This window comes from Corvus brachyrhynchos, unplaced genomic scaffold (genome assembly GCF_000691975.1).
Source record: "Corvus brachyrhynchos isolate BGI_N302 unplaced genomic scaffold, ASM69197v1 scaffold115, whole genome shotgun sequence".
NCBI classification, from domain to species: Eukaryota; Metazoa; Chordata; class Aves; order Passeriformes; family Corvidae; genus Corvus; species Corvus brachyrhynchos.
This window is the reverse complement of record NW_008239553.1, coordinates 18,614,689-18,637,001: the sequence shown is the minus strand read 5'-3', so window position 1 is coordinate 18,637,001 and position 22,313 is coordinate 18,614,689. Positions and strand designations below refer to the sequence as shown.

Sequence of the window (22,313 nt, the reverse complement as noted above, 5' to 3'; positions counted from 1 at the left end):
GTCCGTGCGTGCCTCGCCACCTCCTGGCCAGCCCCGGCACCTGCCTCGGGCGGCTCCCGGTGCAGCGGGGCCCAGACCGCTCTCACGGCCAGCGATCGCTCTGTTTTCACAAAGCCTTAGGCATAGAGAAGTATGTAATTGCCAGCCTACCAGGGCGTTTTTAATGCGAAAACGCAGTAATTCACGTTAAGGTAGGCACTAAGTCTCCTTCTGTTTGACGTCAGAATATTTTGGAGTTTCCACTGCTGCTAATTACTCTGTGTTTCAGAACAAAAAGGTCGTCCCCCCACCCCCGCCTTCCATTTGCATAAAAAAGCTATAAATTCTTTTAAAATAATGAAGCAGATGCCAACACCTAGAAGTTACAGTACTTCTGGCAGCTTCTAGTCAGCAGAGGTTATGGAGCAGTGCTGCCAGCAACTTACAGGCAGCCACTTCCAACTAACTTATAAAATAATGCTGCATAGGAAGACTGCTGAATGTCCCACTTTCTGTTCAAAAGCATTAATCCATAAGACAGTAGTAAGATACATTCATTTAAATGATTAGCAGTTTAACTGATAATTAGTGTTGGGCAAAGAGTGGCTGTGAAGTAAAAAGCTCAGCTTGCATAAAAAAATCTTTAAACAATTTGAATATAAATAAGATCCTGAAAGTTCCGTAGAAAAGTTGGGCAAAGAAAAAATATATTCATGAGTAAAAATTAATCTGGTTAATTTCTATTCAGAGAAAGAAAACACAATGTTTTTATCACTAGATCAAAGGGATTTTTCTTTTAAATAGAGACACATATTTGGAAATGCAAGTTAAAAACCACAGCTAAACTATAATGAGATACACTTGGGAACACAAAAAGAAAGGTAGGATATTCAACTACCTACAAGTAGATATGAGCTGATTATTGCTCTTAGACTTCTTTTACCTGCTTACTTTTGACTTCTTGATATTCTTCCTGTTCGGTCCCATATATGTTTTGCTTTCAAACTTTCCAGTATGTGGCATCTAATATATATTGAAAATGTTGACAGTTTACATTTTGATTATAATGTGTCCCTAAGTATGTTTTGAAAGTCTCTCTTCAGCTGTTTTTTGCACAACTAGATATCCAACTGTACTGAGTAATTTAATGTATAGCTCACATCTGTCTACCATTAGAGTTACCCAAGTAAAAATTCTGCCACTTACATAATTTGACCTTTCCCAGTAGATGTGCAGTTCACCTCTGCATTCACTTGCAAATTGTTCTGTTGTAATCCACACACTATTTGTGGCAACGTTTTCCCTATTTCTTTTACTACCATTTCAGCTTGTCTGCTCATTAGGCATCACATGATAATAGAAATAGTGTCTTCCTCTGGAATATCTTCCAGCATGGTTCTCATGGGACTGCTTTTAAAACTGGCCATGCTTGGGTTCCTTTATGAATTTATTGAATAGGACCTACTTCCAGCAAAGCCTTTCTGTTGGAGCATCTTTACACTTGTCAGGGTAAACCAGCTGCAGTCTGGAAGTGGCCAGTTTGGAACTGGATTACCTTTGCATCTCCTTCTCTTTGGCTGGGAAGATTGAGAGGAGGGCAACAGGATGGAAGCATAGAAAAACATGGACAAATAGGTGGCAAATTAAAATACAAGACTGCTTTCATCCAGTCAAAAAAACAGAGGTTTTGGCTGATTAAACTTTGGGGTATGATAACACTGTTCAAGTACCAGGTAGAGTAAGTTTAGTGCTGGCTTCTGAGCGTAGAAATGTGAAGAAAAACAAATATTACATCAAAATGGAATCTGCAACAATGAAGTCCTTACACAGAATAAATGTCCATTCTTGCTTGTAAGTGGAGGTTACCCATACATTCAGGAGGCTGTTTCTGCAAAGGTAGCTTACCCGTCATCCTACAGAAATTTGTGTATCAAATCTAAGTGCAGTAAAAGCCAAATTCACCTTCACTAAAAATTTTTCCAGTCTACAGGCACTATATCACAGGTTACCTACTGTGTGCTTCTGAACTTTACACTATATAAGCACTTTGCAGACTTTATTTTATCAATCTTTACAGAAGTCATGTGAAGATCAAACTACCATCCCTTCTGTTATATATTCTTTCTGTTCGTATAAAGCATTGAGGTGCATCTCAGTTAAGCATCTTTTGTCACAGTAACAGCCTAGTCTGGCAGCACCAGAACAGAAAGAGATCTAAAGAAAACAAATTAACAGTACCTTAGCCACAATGCAACTGTACTAATCCTTCTGTATTAGTGAAAGAAGTTACTGACTAAGTTCAGAAAAACTGTTTTCCCCAGCAGTATCATGGAATTAGATCCATTACTTGTATATTTCATTTATTCCACTGTGATGTCTTAATATTTCTTAGTTCAACCATGCTTTATTTCTTAGATGTTCTGAAAAGTGAGCCGTTGTAAGGCTCTGGACACTGCATTCAAACATTACTAGTCCCATTCAAAATCTGAAGACATATTTCTTATTGACTTAGGCATGCCATCAGTCTCTTCCAGTGTACAGTTCCTTTGTTTGTCAAATATTCTTAACCCGCTCTGAATTGCACTATTGCTTCCCCAAAATGTGGTGTCTTAGGACCTGCATCGGTATGCAGACTCATTGCTTTCTGTCAGCATCATCTAACTTACTTTTATATTGTTTGATATTTATGAAAGAAATAGATGAAAGCAGCTTGAGCAGGAAAAAACACAATCTTTTCCAAAAGCAGTGGGCCTATATCCTGAAAGTTCTGTTCTAAAAGACATTGCTGTTTAATAAAAGCTTGTTTCCTATTTGAATATTCCTTATTAAATAAGAAAACAAAGATCAGCAGACAGAGCAATCTAAGTTACTTTGTTTACCTCTCTTCAGGGCTGTGGTACTAAAATAAAAAGTGTAAGAAATTTGTGGGGACAAGGATTATCTTAGCAAATTGCTACCAGGAGATGGCACTATTAACAAAATAATTTGAGTGCCCCGTATAAGTTCCTCTTTACCATCTCTATGTCTGAATGCTTTGGCAATTCCAGATGTTGTCTGAGCGTGATCCTGCAAATCTTTTATCCAGGCAATCCTCGCATGCCAGTGATCCCAGGCATGGTGAAAGGGTCCTTCATGCTGCTTCACTGGTGACTTATTTCCTCAGGTTGGCAGATCAGGATTTTCCAAACACAGGAAGAGGCTAGGAGATACTGGGCAAGCATTTTCCTCTCTGATAAGTATATATTGATTTGGAAATAGGATTGAGGGGATATAGGGATATAATATATATATCCATATATAATAGGCTGGGGGCTTTATTTATTTATTTTAAAATTTTATTTTATTCTGCCCCATATAGGCTGCCACTAACTCTCATGAAGACCTGAATGCAGTGTCAGAGAAGGGCTGATGTGGACTAGCTCACAGCTGCAAGAGCCAAATGCAAATATTCAGACGCTCCTTCCCAGAGGCTGAAGGTACGACATTCTTTGTCATTCTTCCAACATCTCTAAAGAGTAGCATTAAATTATTTTATGTTTACAAGCCTGCAGGGAATCCAACTTAAAACGACAAGAGTTTAAAGGCTCTGAGACCTTACCCTACCCTGCTCTGAGAACATCCTTGTGGTTGAATTGGTCCTGTGAAGGGTGAATAAAGATTTCAGTTGATGAAAACAATGCCAGAATTTCACCTGTTAACTGCAGACGAAGTGGAGCTTTGCACTCACACAGCTTGCAGGATCAAATCCCTTGTGTGACAGGAAGCAAAATATTTGCCATGTGTTTCATTTCAGTTTTAAGCACTTCAGGTTTGAATCCTCTTGGTTAAGTAATTGATGTTTGAATGCCCTGTCTCCTGCTTGGTATTTTAAAATAAACCTTGCTACAGAACAGATTATGAATCAAAACAGCTGCTGAAGCTGAAAGTGTACTTAAGCAGCAAGATGGCTCTTTGTGAATCATAGTAACTAGTCTTATACATATTGCTTCAGCACCCAGGGAGCTAAATTTCATGTGCTTTGGTTTAAAAAATTCATTATATAGATCTGGTGTTTACAGATTTTTTTTTTTTTATGTCTCCCCCATTACTTCCTGCCAAAAAAACCCAATGAACTAAAAAATCCCTTGTTACTAATATCTGCTGTCAAACTTGTGTTTCTCATATGCCACAGCATATGAGATTATGAATAGATCTTTTGTCTTCTGCAAATACAACCAGAAGCTGTCAAAAATCTATTTTTACAAGGATTTCAGTAAGCTGTTTGCAAGACAGTCGAACTCTGTCATAGAAGCCCCTCTAGGTATGATTAAAACACCTAGGTTATCAGTTGTTCATTGGTTGCAAGGTGAACTTTTAGAGGGCTGAATAAATAGAAGAAAAGCAGGGCTCCAATTTTGATTTTCTGGTGGGGTTAGGTCAGGAGCTGTGCATACGTCTCAATGTAAAGAAACCAGGCCATGAAAACATGCAGGGGGTAATGAACTGCTCTGCACTAAAAATTCTGATGAAAATGCTGTTGTAAGAAGGATTGCATACAATTTTCTAGAAGCATGCTAGTGCCCATGTGAAACTGGGTAGAAAAACTTCTCTACTAAAACAGAAAGGGAGGTGATTCTCCCCTTCTCTTCAGCCCTGGTGAGGCCACATCTGGAGTGCTGTGTCCAGTTCTGGCTGCCCAGATCAAGAAATACGTGGAGCTACTGGAGATAGTCCAGCAGAGGCTACAAAACCTATTAGGGGACTAGAGCATCTTTGTTGTGAGGAAAGGCTGAGGGGGCTGGGCCTGTTCAGCCTGAGGCAGAAAATGCTGATAACAGATCTTATCAATGCATAGGAATATTTTAAAAGCAGGAGTCAAAAGAATGGGGGCAGACCCTTTTCAGTGGTGCCCAGCAACAGAACAAGGCACAATAGGCACCAGCTGAAACACAGGAAGTTCTCTCTGAACATGAGGAAAAACTTCTTAACACAGAGGGTGACAGAGCACTGGAACAGATTGTCCAGAGAGGCAGTGGAGTCCTCTTCTCTGGAGATACTCAAAATCTGCCTGGATGTGGTTCTGTGCAACCTGTTCTGTGTCAATCTGCTCTAGCAGGAGGATTGGACTAGATGACCTCTGGAGCTCCCTTTCAGCCCCAACCACGCTATGATTCTGTGAAATCAGAAATTATAGAAGCCATTGCTCAAAACACACAAAATCACTCAGAATGTATAATACAAGGAGCATAATAATTGAAAATAAACACAGGGGGACTGAAAGCAAAGTAGTGTAGAGACCATCAGGATTCCAGGAGGAAAAATTACAGTATGGTGCTATTTTATTCATCAAAGAAACAGCCTAAATGTAATGTAATGTTGTCAAAAATTAAAGAACTGGGGCAAAAATTTAACAGCTGGATAAGCAAATGGAATTATGAACAAAGATGTTCTCACCTTTTTGTTATCTACAGCGAAAAGGGAAATAAAAAATTGTGCATGGTCTTTGTAATCAACCAGAAAAAGAACTCAGAATACATTTCTCATCCTAGCCAAAAGCAGCACACAGGATAGTTCCTAGCTGCTTGGAGTCATTAATAAATGTTATAATATTAATCAGTCTTTCTACTGCACAATGATGAGCTACAACAGCTCTTCTTTCCTAACCTCTAGTCTTACTGCTATAACTCCCTAAACCTTGTTCTCTGAGCTTCAGGAAACCCTCTAAACTACATGTTCTGAGAAACTCTAATAAGCTACATCCTCTAAACTGCTATATTTAGTGCAAAATACACCTTACTGCACACATTCATGGCCAAAGACAATGGAGTCAGAGCTCTCTGTACATGCACTGGGTTTATCTGCATTTCTGCTTGCAGTTCAACATAAAGGGAATAATGGTCAAAGTCATTTGAGAAAATATGTTTTTATTTTTTCTTGCCTATCACTTTTAGCAGAATTATTCTTTGATTATTAACTCCATTTAAATTAATAAGGGAGGGTACAAGTTACAGAGTTGAAAGCAGGACCAGTTTTAGTTCTTCGTTCCTACTGGCCATTCATCTGAGTGTCATGAGGGAATCCAGCCACTGAATGCCTGAATGTTTGGAGTCTCTGGAACTGATGGGAAGCCTGAGCACTGCCCTTTAACCTTCTGGCCTCTTGGCTTACTCTTAGATTCCCTCAGAAAAGCTGAACCTTGCTGTTCAACTTCCTATCCCAGCAGTAAATTCAAACTCCATTGTTACCTAAAGTCCTAGAATCTCTCTGAAAAGTGAGCTCTCTGGTTTACAATTTAACCCTTCAAGCGCCAAATCAATGATGCAATCAACTTTCATTGTAGCAAAAGTTTTGTCCTCCTTTTTTAAAATAGGATTGGTTTTTACTTAATACAAGGGAGGAGATATAAAGTTCTGGAAAAAGAACAAATATCCTAAATGTAATGCTTTTTTTTTTATCTGTCCCTATTTATGAAAATCTTGGAAATTCATCTGTCTTCAGGAAGACGGGGAAAGACTCTATGTCTTCCCTCAGCAGAATGCCTCATCAGCTCCAAGCTTCTCATTCCACCTGCCGCAATTTGCAAGCAAACTGCTATCAGGTAGTGACTCCACTGCTTAGAGCAACTAGAGCTTATAGTTGTAGGTCTTGTGCCTGCAGTCCCGAGAATAAAAGTAGAAAAGGGAAAGTAGGGAAATGCATCTTAGACTTGAAAACAAGGTGGGTTTTGCAATCTGATGTGATTATCTATATGTTTACATTCCGGAAATTATGCATTGATAGATTCACACATTATTTGCATTTTTGCAAGGAGAATATGGGATTAATACAGCACTCCATCAAAGTAGCAAATAATTACAACTAGACAAGCCAAACTGAGTATCGTGTTGCATACTAAAAAATCTGGAAGGGTTGTGAAACAACTAGGTCAACCTTGCTGTGAAGAGACTTTGCTGTGTTAGACTGAGTTAAGATGGAACAGAGAGGCAGTAACGTGCAGGAAGTGCAAAAGCAAGGTCTCAATGACAAATCCAGAAAACAACAGGACAAAAGAACAAGGGCAAGGTTTATTAAGACAATAGGGGTTTTTTTTACTCCTGAAGAAATGATACATATAGACACTCTAATTTCTTCCACATGATGGATGTAGAACCTCATCCTAGTTATCCTCCCTATCAAGGGCAAAACCTTTTGATTGAATATTGTAGACAGAACTTCAAGCCCCCCACCCTCCCCCCCAGACCTCATTGAGAGGCTGGAAGCTGGTTGGTATAGTACCTATGGAAAAACTCTTTTCCACAAGCTTCTGTCTGATACATTTTTTTTTTGTCCTTATGTTTATGTTTTAGAGTTGATTAGAAGAGAAAAAGAAAAAGAAAAACATTCCACATTCTGGAATAAAACTCCAGGGAGCTGGGTGGTATAGTACCTATGGAAAAACTCTTTTCCACAAGCTTCTGTCTGATACATTTTTTTTTTGTCCTTATGTTTATGTTTTAGAGTTGATTAGAAGAGAAAAAGAAAAAGAAAAACATTCCACATTCTGGAATAAAACTCCACTTCTTCTGACCCTGATCTTCAGGCCTGACAAAGAAACCAGCTGTGCCCTCAATCATCCCCCAAGCTGAAAGCACTTGCATCCAAGAGCTTCAGTGTAAAAAATCAGCTAACCAACAAACAGGCAAACAAAGAAAACATTTATTGGTGAACAGTGGACTATTTTTCAATTATTTTTAATCTCTGTAGCCCTGGCCAAAACCTGATTTGGAGACCAATCTAACAGTCATGAAAGGCTCACCAACAGTAGTGCAAGTTGTACCTGAAAGCCATTGAGGCTTTGATTCCAGGCTTTACATAGACACACTTTGAGGCACATTTCCCTGTACTCCAGACATTTACCAACAAGCCTAGTAAGCTCAGTTTCTCTCTAATTTTAGTGAATTGTCACATTTACTAGTGCTGCTCCTTGCTTGTATTTTGATGTAAATTTTAATCTGGATTGCAAGATTTTAGGTCCATCTGCCCATACAAGGTTACAAAACCTTGTGACTTTAAACAGAGCTGCCTGAAAATAACAGAACTGGGGTAATGTTGCAAGGCTTTCCTCTCTCCTTCCTGCCCAATTCACTGAGAGAAACTGATGCCTATTTTAAAAAGCACATCACCAACATCCAGAACTCTGGAATCACAGGTCAAATCTCATCAGCATTTGCTCCACTCTTCATCCTTCCAAAGTACCTAATGTAAGTAAACATGGGGCATCAGGATGAAACCTTGAAAGAGGAGCACCTGCCAGCACTAAGTTAAAATATCTCCTAGGAGTTCAGCCATAGGCAAGTACTGTGCTGGTGGTCCTGGGCAAAATTTCCCTTCCAGATTTCAAAGTCTTAATAAAGGCCCCTTCTCCCTTGTAGGAGTCTGTATGAATGTAGCTCTTGGAAGCTGTAAATAAAAGTGATCAAATATTTGGCATCCAAACAGTTGTTTATGCAGAATTTTGTTTTCAAGTGTCAAGAGTACCCTTCCAACAAAAAAAAAAAAAGCCAAACCACAAACGAAAAACCACCAAAACAAATAAACAAACAAAAAACCCATGAGAGTTTAACAAACTTGTGTTTCACAGACAGATAAAAAAAAAAATCACTTTTCTTTTCCAAGAAAAAAAGTTGAGGCCTGAAACCCTACTGTTTTTGATAAGCAGTACTTCACGCAGGTTTTAGGTTTACTTAGATTTTCTCTGATTGCTTTAATCATAGTAGGCAAGCCAGTTCATTAAAAGGGGCAAGATTATGAAACACGTATTGTATATCTGATAAATATCTTAAGTATACACAAATTGAATATTTGGAAAAAATTCTTCACTGAAAGCATGGTCAAGCACTGTAATAGGCTACCCAGGGGAGTGGTGGAGTTACTATCCCTGGAAGTGTTCAAAAAACATGTAGATGTGTCACTAAAGGACTTGTTTTAGTGGTACACTTGGCAGTATTAATGGTTGGACTTGATGATCTTGGGGGACGTTTCCATCCTTAAAGATTCTATGACATAATCTTTCATAGTTATTTGAAATGGGGATGACAAGACACACCTTTCTAGCCAGTGTTGTAGTGGGATAATGAAATGTCACCTTTTCCCAAAGTTTACTAATAGGATAAAATTAGAGGTGAGAAAAATAAAAACCTTTGATGACATCAGATCCAAGTTATCAAATTTTTGACCTCTTATAGACAGTTCAGATACACTAAGATCTGAATAGCTTCCAGAGAAATGATGCTTTCTTGTTTTTACAAGGTTCCACAGCTGTATTTTTATTTCAAAGTACAAAGAAAAGCATAGAAAAAACCCCTACCAAACCACTGGGATAGTCATTCTTCTAAAACTGGATTGAAATCACTAGAGCAATCAAAAAAATTGTAACTGAATTAGTGTTTAGCAATAATTTTGCTATATTGTACCTTGAATTTAATTGCTATCCTCTACCTAGAGAGTTCTCTTTTCTTTTTTCCTACATTTTGTCCATACCCTATATTCCTTGCTTCTTCAGGCTTTTTACCCCCGCAGTGTGAGATCTAAAACCTCCTTCTAAACCACAAAAGAACAATGTGTACATCACTTCCACATAATATAATTGACAAAATTAAAATAAATATTTAGAATTTAATCATCAAATTGTACCTAAGATATATCTAGGAATATATAAGTGATGAAGGATTCTGGGAAAGGAAGGCATTGTAAGGGAGGGGGGCATGGGAAGGTAATGCAAGGCAAGGCAATGCAAGGATATTGGTTCACAACTTTAAGGCCTTAGCGTCCACCTTTTCTTCTTAAAGATGTGTTATTATTTATTGCTGGTATTATATTAATATTATATTATCACCTTCTACTCCACCAGTTAGGGGTCAAAATGTGCAAATAATATGTAAGGCTCAGGGCAGCTGGTCAGCAAAAACCAATTTTTTTTCTGGAAGAGTTTGAAACCCTTACAGTAATAGGACTATTTTAAGTTCCCTCTGCACATTTTCTTTACATTTGAAACACCTTGCATGCAGCTATCCTATGACAGAGGTTATGGTCTGATTCTTACTAGTATATGATATTTCTATTACTCCAGAGATTTTATAGAAACCAGAGAAATCCATACAAGGCATAACGAACAACCATCTTTCTCATTCTTGTATCAGCACAATTTGTTTTTACCACTTTATGCTAAGAATTAAAACTGAAGTAAACTAATAAAACTCATTACAGACAGAATTTTGATAACGGCAGTCATTAGCATATCTGAGTTTGTTCTGTGTATTAGTGCCACCAATGCCAGGCTGATGTGTAGCAAAGAGCACCTGTCAAAACAAAAGAGCTTCACGCCTCACAAGTTTAAGCCCCAGGTAAGAAACTCGGCCTCATGGATAGGCTGAAAAGATGTTGCAACCTGAAACGAAATAGACTAGTAAGAGAGAAAATGAGATCCCTCTGGGTGCCAATAGTCCTCTGTTTGCCGTGATTAAATCCTCTTTGTTTTGTTACATACATCAGTGCAGAAACAAACAATGAGATCAAGATAAAGAGCTTGCAACACATCTTTCTTTTTCCCTCTCCGTCAAAATTGCCACCTTTTTCCTTGGACAAGCTTAAAAAAACTACCTTGCTCAAATAAAATTGATGAGACCTCTGAGCAGGTGTACAAGACAGCTTTTGGCTTTAAAAAGGTGCGAAGCACTTATGTCAATGACCTGATCAAATGATAAGCATGCTGGCTTCCTTTGCTCTCTAATTAATTTTCTCTCTTGAAGAGAATACCTGGCATTGCATGATGCCTAAGCTAAGACTTTAAGTCTTAACACCAGCAGAAAGTCAATGAAATAATGCTTTCCTAGGAAAATAAACCACTGTAGAGTATATGCACCTCACCAGAATTACAAGAGTATTGTAATTCTCCAGCTTGGACCAAATGTTTATTTCAGCAATTGCCTTAAGTATTGTTAAAACAACATAGATTGTTCATTGTTAGTGCCACAAAGAGTTTCTTTATCTAAACATAACAAAGATGCTGGCAGTATAGTGGCCACATAAAACTGGCAGAAACCGGAGTCAGATAGACATATGTTTTAATTATCTGTTTGAATCAGTAACTTCATTAAGAGACATTTATTACCATGTACTGTATTGTAAAGCAGTTACAAATAACTGTGCAACTCCTTCACAAACACTCATTTCTCCCTGTAGAAGTGGTATAGTCCAGTGAGGAAGTGACCAGATCAAGTGATGAGTCTACGCTGAAATAATAAGCAACCCTTTGCATTTTACTTTTATTGAAGTGGAAGGAGTTAGCAGCATTACTGTTCAATGGTAGTGTACTTCCTGTAATGCTGAAGTGCAGAGGTGAATGCTAAAAATGAATGCTTCTTTAGCAGAGGTTGATTGTGAAAGAATAGAGCTAACAAGCAATTTGTACTTAGGGAAATTATCTTTTTGTTTCATAAAGTTGAAGTAGTTTGCAAAGCTTCCTCCTCCTTAACCTGTTTATATTCTACAAATGATATGGATGTACTACTTCTATTAGTAAAAATATATACAGGACAGACATCACTGCCAAATTAGTGTAGAACTAATTGCAGTAACAATTTGTGTTATTGACGTTAAACTGATACTCAGCTTAGGTGTCCTCGATGAGGTGAGATAAGGGTTCACTCAGGTGCAGATACACAATACAGTTGAAAAAAAGAGAAGCTAGGCCAGTCTGATAATTACACTTTTTTTGTTGATGACTTCCTCTCAATGGAAGAATAGGATTCCACAAATGAAGTATGCCTTACTGTGTTTATTTACACACACACACAGACACACACCCCCACAAGCACCTGGGTATAAACAGCTCTTGCTTTCGGACTCTGGAGCCTTGTCTTTCTTTGGTCTCAGCCTGTGGTTACTGTTTGCTGACTCTAAGGAGCTTAGGTCATTAAATATTATTTGTAGAAACATCACCAACAACAGAAGAGCATTTTGCAGAGTTAAAAGAAATGCACAAATGAAAGAATAAGAATGAAAAAGGGGGTTCAAAAATTAATTGATAATAAGTAAGAAGAAAATTGTCAGCAGACTAAGTTGAGCAAACTTTTGGTCTTTCATTACTTTAAATGTCTGTCTGAAATGGTATAGTTGTATTTCATGACACATAATTTTTTAATCAAGATTTTCTTGTGCCCTCAACACAGTATAACATTCAAACTTCTAAAACCCACCTATAGTTACAATTTTTAAACTAATATAACATAAAGGACAAGGTTGTGGTGATCCTCCAAGAGTTGTTTTATATAATTTCTCTGATTCACTGGACCAGCTACTGCTGAAGTAAGAGTTTCACTGTGAGGAAAAGTAATGATTCATGCTGAATCCAGTGGGATGTGGCACTTTCTTTTCCTTGGTATGTTTTGCAGCCTACCAAGGGACTAGAGATTCAATAGTTTGTGGTATCAAATATTTGGAATTTCAACTTCAGATTTCAGTTCTCATGGAACCCTGAACTGACCCAGCCTTAGACAGTTCAAGTTTTACCCCTGCAGTGACTTAGAAGACAAGCACTTACCACCAGGTCATCGTCTGGCTGTTATCACTGATGTGTTGAGATGTAGCAATAAGAGTACTGAAGCAAAAGAAATACAGTATAAATACGTATTTTCTTCATTATTGGAGGGTTTTTTTAACTTCCAGAGGGAAAGATTAGTTGTTATGGATTTTTAAACTAGAAGTACTAATCACGCATGGAGTTTTAATTCTGCTGTTGCCATAGTCAGTCACACTCAGAATTCACACTCGATCTCTTTGTAAAGGCATAAAATAAGAAAACTTTATAGAGTCTCTCTCCTTACAGCACACACTTACCCCCTAGTGCTGTCCTGCCACAGACACTCCCAAGACATTAGGCAAAAAAGATAAAATACTTCAGTGTGCATACACTAGTTGTAACTTTTCCAGTTGGGGAAACTGGTTTTTATATGGTAGCCAACACCAAACCACTCTGATGAGAATCTGATGGATTGTTTTGTTCCCACAGGATGATCCAACGAACTGGTATATCCATTTCTTTTGCACGATCCTGAATGGTCAAGGAAACTTCACAGTTCATTTTACAATTCCTGTTTGTTTTACTGTATCTACTGTAGGGATAATCCATTGTAGAAGTGAGCACTTCTATTTCCCCATGTTGATGTCGGTATTAATATGTTCCTGAGAAGACAAAGCTTATGTAAAACATGGCATAAGAAAGAGAAATATTGAAACATGTTTTTAAAAATGATAAGAATGTCAATCACTTTAAAGTAGAACAGGACCTCAATATTTGCATTTGTAACAAGAAAAAGTTGTGGGTTTCTTGCTTTGGGTTTTTTTTGTTTTTCTTTCCTTTGAGAAGAAAGATGCAGAAAAGGGCACTGTATTAGCTAAATATTGTACCTTGGAACATCAGTCATTTTCTATTCAATAATACTGAAAGGGTCTAATTTATAAGTTTTTCCATTTCTCTGTTATGCTGGTTTGTAAGTTCTGACATTGCTACTGGTATGTTAATGAGAAGCTAGTGTTCCATTAAGAGTAAACCATATGCTCTACCGCATACTGTGAAAGAGAAAGCATATAATGTGACTGTTGCCTTAGTAACACATTAATTCATTTTGTCAGTGTTGGCACAGATCATTTCATTTATAAGAAAACAAGTATAATAGTTTACCACATCTATAATATTTACAGTGTTTCTGTTACAAAACAGTGACAAAATGAGTTTAAAAAATAGAGTTGGGATAGTTTTATTAAAATATGGAATTTGTGGTAAAATTGTTCCCATACAAATTAAAAATAAGATTGGTGTAAATTTCTTTTCACGTTATAGCACCAAACTGTTGGTTTTTGCATATTTGTATTCCACTAATAATATGCATAAAAATATAGTCCATGAAAAGCCACAAGTACATTAGCAGTTTTTAATGAATGCTAAACAAAATATTTCATACAACAGTTCTGTTAAGTTACAACCATTAAAACCTAATTGTATGTTAGTGTGTTACTCATAACAAAGCTAAACATTTATCTCTTTTATCTGATCTTCCAGATGTTTCTTAGAATTTTAACACTGCTAAAATGCTGTAATTAAAGTATCCTGTTCCCTTAAGTGATCATATCTTACATTTTATTCATTTAAGTACATATGAATATATATGTGTGTAGACATAAATGATACTTAATGTGAATTGAGGCACTGCAAATATTTGATAAGGAAAAGAAATGCAGAAGGAGAAAAGGTAATTCCTCTCGTTATAGTCTGCACCTTCAGAATGGTCTCACCCCTACTTCTTGTTCTTAGATCATTGCACACCTGTAAATGGATGTTTTTAACAACAGACCTTTTACATCTGGAATGCACACTGAGAACCCTGTACTAAAATAAACAGCATTATATTTTAGATATCACTATCAAGAAAAAATTCTTGCAACTTCTGTCTGTTGCACATCCCAAAGAAGCAGTTAATAAGTCATCATCAATGTTTACAATTCTATAGTTACTTGGACTAACACACATATCCTAGAAAGGTTCAGTACAGTTCAGTTTCTTGTCACAGTATAGATAGTGGGGCAATTTACTTTCTCAAAAATAAAGAAGAAATAATTCTAAACCTGTTTGGACCATACCTAGCAAATCTGTAATGCTGTGGGATCTTTTTTTAAGAGGATTTAGTTAAATACAATTATGAAACTTTCTAATGTATCTCACAAATTATTTGCATCAAATCTTATTAAGTCTTCTGAACAACTTTTCCAAAGTTAAAAGGAAAAACTTATGGTAATATAATGTATAATAATTTGCCTCTGGAATACAATCATGGAACAGAATCAGAGTCACAGAAAACAATGTTGAAATACTATATCTAATTTTTGTAACTACTTAATATTTTATTTTATTTGTTGAAGAATAAAAATAAATCTGTAAAGCCTGAAATAAGACTTCTTTTAACTGAAGGCACTTTAGCCATTAAAATGTATTTGTCACCTGTACAGCCAAATTCCATTTCTAGACTAAAATCTTAATATTTTTTAGATTAATATTGTGCAATTCAAAGATTAATGAATGTGATTGCTCATATTGGATGGCTCTCAAATAATGTAGGTACTATATTCAATAATCTCCAGATATAGCAAATAAACCAGCTATAATTATAAAGAGCTAATAGAGTAGCTAAAATCTCTTGCTAGATGCAATACTACAAACCCAGTTCCGTATTATTGGTAGCTTTTTATAGATGTCTGCTAACATCCAGCACATGGTTAACTTGGCTGAGGAAATTAAATTTTACATTTTCTTAGCTTCTAAAATGATATTCCATGCTGGAAGCTGGATGTTGTACTGATACAAGATCATGTGGTAACACTGAACACCTCATATTTCTAAAGACCGTATCTAATAAGGAAAAACATGAAGGAGAAAAGCTTGTGAGCATGAGGATTGCAGAACTTTTATGGGAGTTATATAGCACATCTGATCCAAATTTGTGTAGCCTACTTAAATTTTCTTTCACCTCATGATCAGACATCACACCACCTCTGACAGGAGAATCAAATCAATAATCTCTTCATGTATATACAGAAAGTATGAGATAAGGGAAGTGTGGTGACTTACTGAATGAATAAGAAATTCTTTACCTACTGTAGAGTGCAATATCAATTACTTTCTAATGTTCTCAGGACCCTGAACTTTTGGAATACTTTGGTTCTGACTGATTTCTGACTACTTAAGATAATAAAAAGAACTTAATATACCTAATTCAATGTTGAATTTATAATGTTTTTCTTTTGACCTAAGTATTCAAGACATTTTTCATTATCAAACAGAATAGTGTATCCTCTCTTTAGATGACTGTGCATGTTTCACAACTGTTATGGAGAAATAAGATTCTTAAGTATGATTAGAAACATATGTACTAAATACGTATTGTACTAAACAACTATCATAAGCTTTCTCTGTAGAAGTCATTGCGTTAATGTATATGAAAGCTTAAATCAATGGATGAAAGTTTTCTAGCTACACCCTATCACCACTAATACAAGGTTTCAATATTGACTACTGTTACATACAAGTCATAGTTATGGGACTTTCTGTGACAGTTATTATTGTCATTCTCTTTGTACAAGCCAAACCTACTAACTTGAAACATTTATACAAATGGTTCTGAAGATAAAGGCTATTTTTCAAAAGTGGCTACTGAAGTTTAGAACATAAGTGTGTATTAGCACATCATTGAGGAAACCTATTCTCAAGAAATGTGCTTTTCTGAGCATACACTTTTAACAAGCAAAGAAATCTCAGTGTGTCCATATCAAATCAAATTGTCGACTCTTATCTGAACCCAGACCTGGGGTAAATTTTGCCCTGATTTCTTCAACAGCATAGACATGAAAGATCTCTTGCTGGACGTCCTACATTCCTTACCAGTCCTTTAAGGGCGAGTTAAGGACAATTTTAGTGTCCTACTTCTCTGACGGAAATATGTGGCAGGGTAAGTAGATGGAGCAATGCCTTCTGCTGAGCTGCTGATGCTAAATCAGCATTTAAATCTACTTAAAAATATTGGATACTTTTGAAAATCTCTGTCAGAATTTTAATTTTACATTTCTCATTTAGTCAGTAGCAAGCAGAATTTTGACCTTTGTAATTCAGAGCAAATTCAGATTCATGCCAAAAGGTTTATATACAAGTGCATGTTTAAGTGGTTGCACCAAGGTGTTCTCTACAAAATGACAGTCTGCCCCTTAGACACTGTCACTGCTAACCAACATATCTACTTTAGATTGCATGTTCCCTGCTAATCTTTTTTCAAGCATTCTGGATCTGACACTGTGTATAATGCTATACACTTACTCTGCGTGTGTATAAAAGACCTGGGCTACTGTTTCAGCGTTCCTGATGGGGCACGAAGAACAAAGAACAGCAGGAAAAACAAAGAAAAGCCAACTTTTGTGTTGGATTCTCAAGAGAAACATGCAAAAACTAGTTCTTCTCTAGTAACTCACCTGAGTACTGACATATACCGTTTGACAGCTGAGATTCAAACCAATTTAAAGTTCTTTAAAACTAAGGTACCAATTATTATACTACCCAATAATTATTGTCTTAATTGTTGGACATGTGTCAAGCAACATTCACAGTAGCAAAACTTAGGTGGTTTCCTGTAGTGTTGGCCTCACTTTAATATGCCATTTCACTTACGAAGCACACTGTGAGCAAAGAGTGGTGTTCTGCTGTCTTGACACTGTCCCTGTGTGTTTGGAGGGACAGGACAACCAGCTATAGCAGCTACTGTAAGAGACTCTGTTCCTTAAAGGCAGCTCATTTATTTTCAATCTGCCTCTACCACTGCTTTTGTCCAGAGCTCATCAACTAGATGAACACAGCTTATGAAAAACAATTAGTAAAGAAATGGGAAGCTGTCAGAAAGGATAAAGAATCTTAAGTGCAATATATAATGTTAGGATGTTTAAAAGCTATTGTCCTCTGGTCAGTGGCAAAATGTTTACTTTGTGACAATCTTGCAATATGTCCACGATAGCATGTAAACACAGTAGAGCTAGTTGTATCTGGCACACAAGCATTCTAACTTGCTTCTGACAGCCAGATCACCAGAAGCTTATTTAGATTTAGGGGGTGGTGGTGATGAGTCTTTGCCAGTTGTAGAAATAGTAGCCTAACAACTTGTAATACATATAATTACTCTCCATATCCCCTGGTCAGCATATCTTCTGATATGTAAATTAGATGGAGCAAGCAGATGTATAACCTAGGATGCATTCCAGATTCATCTTGATAAAAGTATGGTATTCATACTGGGCAGGGTTCCTTTGTCTATAACAATGACACACCAAAAACACATGCAATGTAAAAATAAAGCTATTGATCATTTCCAGGGGGTACAGTCTACATGGAATATTTTCATTCCACCTGCCATATCTAATAAGAAGTATTATTTGTCAGCATCACACTAAGGAAGAAATGTGACAAAAACACAGGAAGGGATGACAGAACCTGCAAACATCTCACGGCTACAGGAGCTACTTTTATGTGCATTTGAAGGATTTAGAGAGCTACCTACCTACCTGCCTATTACAATTGCCTCCTGCACAAACACTGAATCATAGAATCTTAGAATGGCCTGGGTTGGAAGGGACCTTAAAGATCATCTAGTTCCACCTATCCTTATGTCCCAAGCCCTGACACTAGATAACACAGAGAGTCCTAAAGGAAATTATTTTTATTTCTTAGTGAAAGGAACAGTCATGGGGCACTTAAACCGCCTATTTTATTTTCTTTTATTCAATCAATACTAAGGCTTATTTTTATCTGGTAATTTAGCTAACTTCTAAAATAGTGAAAGTTAACACACAAGATCGATGTTTCCATTTGTACTTACAATAGTATAGGCACAGTTTTAGGGGCTTGGGTCTTTTTTTGTATATAGTTTTTTGCTGTTGTTGTTTTGTATTGGGTTTTTTGTCTGTCATGACAGTGCTTATGCTTGTCAAGCAAACTAGTTTTCTGGACATATTTAGATTTAGGAACACTGAGTATAGTAAATCTTATATTTTAGGAAACATCATGGTTTGGCATCTTGTCACACACAGGAAAAATCAAACCTTTTTCTTAAGATTAACTTGTTGACACAGCTAAGATATCTTTATAAGACATGCTTTTCACTGTTTAATGATGCATTTGAAATAATGTAGCAAATCAAATCTGTACTCAATGTGACTGCTGAGTGCTGTTATTCTCTAGGTATATTATCAGAGCATTGTAAAAGAAGAGCATTTCTTTGCTAACTTATGGAACAACAATGGGTTTTTTGTTCTTGGCCAGATTCCCCAAAGAGAATTGAATTGCAAGGTATGACTTTTTCTTTGTTTTTATATTTATTCAGTCATATGAGAGTGCATTATTTTAATGGGGTTAAGGCTATCGTAAATTTGAAATTATTTTTCAATACAGATATTTTGGATCAAACCAACTGTTACAAAAGCATTCCACAAACTCATTGCTGGAATGTTTCTGGATGCCCTCAGGCTATCTTGTTTTAGTCTCAGCAAATTCAATGCATTTTATATTGTTTTAAATTACATGTCTAGTGCTTGAAGGGAAAAATATTAAATGAGGATAGAGTAACCTGATTTTTTTTTTCCTTTGTTTCTATTAAGGCATGCAGTGTTTGGTTAGAATGTTTCTAAGGAAAGGATAAAACATGTATGTATTTATTAACCTGATCCATTCCATGGAATGTCCTGGTGAGCTGTGGGAACTGACATAGTACGTTTTTTCTTACCAGGCCATCAGGTGGGTAATGGCATATTTTCCTACCTTTACCTTTCCAACTTCTAAAATTCTTAGTTTTCTTTCTGCTGACAGTTCTGAGCTATTGCCTTCATTCTGTGCATCTTCAGACTAACCTGGAAAGCTTTTCTTGACCTTCTCTTAGAGAGATTTCCAGAATTGCCTTGAATGAGATGTCAAATAGAGGAACCCTTCTGAGGAAAATTTTCAATTGAGCAAGCAAATTAAATAGTATGCAGTGCATATTTATAAGCTGGAGATTTTTCTATTGATCCTATAAGTTTTACAAATGAAAATTTCAAATATTTATTTATATTAGGTTGATAAAATCCAAGAGATGAAGTACGGACACACTGTAAGAGCAAACTATAAATGCTCTCTATGCACAGGTGATGAAATGGTATCAAATTCAGTAATTTTGTTGCAACCTAGAGAACAATGATCTGTAACACATAGGGAAATTTGTTAGGTAAAGAAAGAACTAATAAGCTCTAATATGTGTAAATAATTTTGTAGTTTACCTGAAATTTTAAGGAAAGCTGCTTCAGTTCAATTTACTAGTCTGACCTTTATATAAACCTTTCTATAGTTCAAAAAATGTTTTAATATTCATTTTATGGACAATTTTTCTGATTTCTAAATTCTCAGCATTGCTTTCTCTTTGACCTGTTGGTCGCATCTCTATTTTTCAAATTGCTATTTAAGTAAATTAAGGTTTTCTATCATAACTCTCTTGTGAACAGCATTTTAAGTCCATAGGAACTGAGAATTGCATCAGGTCAGTCTTGCCATTTCTTCCCTTAAAACCTCAGGCTTGTCATACCAAACAGAAATTAAAGAAAGCCTTTTACACACAGAAGTTTTATCTCTAAAATTTCTATTTGCTTATTTCCTGTTATGATTTCAACATTAGTTGGCTGAACTACCGTACTGGTGATTGAAAAAGGTAATATCTAAGGACAAACTGCTTGCATTTTTTGAGATAGTCACCAGAGGGCATTTATGGACTAAGTCAAGATAAATTTCTGCATTCACTGTGGGAATGCTGAGAAGTGTTCTGAATGACACCATATTGCTATTAAAACTAAATCACTACTTTTATAAACGGAAAGCTTTGATTTAAAATGACATCTTCATTACAAAGAGGAAAGAAAGAGAGATGACCAATATAATTTTTGACTTCTCAAAAATTATTTGACTGCATTATATATGTCAGATATCCTGAATTTTCACACCACCATGAAAAAAATGTAACAGGCAAAAAAGGGAAAAAAAGGTAGTAAACATTGTTTTCTTTCTTCCATAATTTTAAAAATATGCAGTTGGAGGAAGAAGATGGTTCTTTTTAAGACTACTGCAATGGAATAAAAGTAGAGCAATGTTTTTTTTAAAAGATGTTTTCATCTTTTATATTGGAAGACATGTTAATTATTATTAAATAGCTGCCTTTCAGTGAATATAATAATAAATAGTCTAATAAAATTATGACAGCTTTGAGGAAATAGCTAGGGATCAGATATTAAAAGCTGTTGTGATATTCAAAATGTAGGGGCAGGCTCAGAATATAAATTTACTTAAATCATTATAAATTCATTATTAACCAATTTTGATTATCAGCTTCTGTGAATATGTAAAACTCTGTATTTCATGTATGTCTATATTTCATGATGAAATAATATCTTTAGAAGTACCTTCTCTATCAAGAAGAATGTCTTTTTGGCCCTGTTCTCCCAAAACAGGGATCTCGTTAGTATGAACTGTATAAAATAGAACTGAAATCCTTAAGAGACATGCATTATACAGGAAACCTTATAAAGTAAAGCTCAGCTTTGATAGTGTAGCTAAATACTGTGGAAACTTGAGTTTTATTTTTCAATAGAGAAGTAAATGGAAAGAAAATGCAGGGTGAAAAATATTTGCATGATTAAGAGAAAAGTCCTAAAGATCAGTTAAAGAAAAAAATGTTCTCTTTGTGTGGATATGTGCACTCTCCTGAGTACAAAGTTAGTAGGATTCAGTGAACATTATTTTAGAAAACACCTGCTTTAAATTTCATATTGTTGTTCTAGCTTTGACATCCAACTTTTATTGGAAAGAGATCACAGGCATTGGTAAAAACAAATTTAAGTCTGAAACCTTGTTGAGAGAATTGCCCTATATTTAGTAACAAACAAATCATGCTTTTTTTGGTAACATGGGTATTGCATGCTCTTTCTTTTCCACACTTTTTTTTTCCCCTTTGAGAAAGGTTATACATTGTTTTCACGTTGCTTCTTTCAAAGCAGCATTTTCATATGTATTTGATAGCCAGCGCTTTCAGATTGTAACTCAGAGCAAGTTCAAAATATTTCCATGCCCTCGATTTGTATGGTATAAACACACTAGAGTAAGTCCATGCCATTGCACCATGTTTTCAGTCACCTTTCATCCCTTGTGAGTGAATACAGATATTCCTTCCAAAGGTTCTACAGTGACAAAAAATTTTAACTTAAGTAGTGTAAATCAGATATTTCCAAGTTAAAAAAACCCCACAATAAATATATTGACTGTGTAATAGAAATGCAAAATAACCAAAATCATATACTTGAAATATTCTAGTTGCAGTTGCAACCTTCATTTGTACATCTCAGAGAAGTTTAGAGTTAACTCACTTATTGGCTCAAAGTTCAGTAGAATCCTCCTGTTGGAGCATTGCATGAAATATCTCCAGATAAGGGGTTACTGGTGGCAATGCCTTGCTCTTCTATTTCACCCTGAAGGTTCAGGTGTTTTCAATTACTTTTTCAGTAGCAAAAGGGTAGGTGAGTGGCTACCTTGGGGATTTACTCCAAGTTAGCTACAGACCAGATCATCAACAGTGTTGCATTTAAACTAGAATAATGAATTACATGGTAAAATGATACCTGCTGTATTGCATAAAACAACCCAATTCACTGACTGTTACAATGACATTACTGGAGCAGAAAAGAGACAAAATTTCTAAAGAGTCTTCTTGATG

At 36.1% G+C, this 22,313-nt stretch overlaps 1 long non-coding RNA gene across 2 annotated transcripts in view; it reads left to right on the top strand.

Moving 5' to 3' along the window:
- Nucleotides 1-3,350: 3,350 nt before the first annotated feature.
- The window catches only part of LOC108448590, a 29,097-nt gene continuing 10,134 nt past the window's right edge, over nt 3,351-22,313 (top strand). Inside the window, exons 1-3 of one of the 2 annotated variants that reach the window (XR_001864545.1) lie at nt 3,351-3,455; nt 18,767-18,874; nt 19,183-19,318. This is a non-coding gene — a long non-coding RNA (uncharacterized LOC108448590). Of the gene's footprint in view, nt 3,456-18,580; nt 18,875-19,182; nt 19,319-22,313 lie in introns of those variants that run through there. The other variant, XR_001864544.1, reaches the window with a different exon arrangement.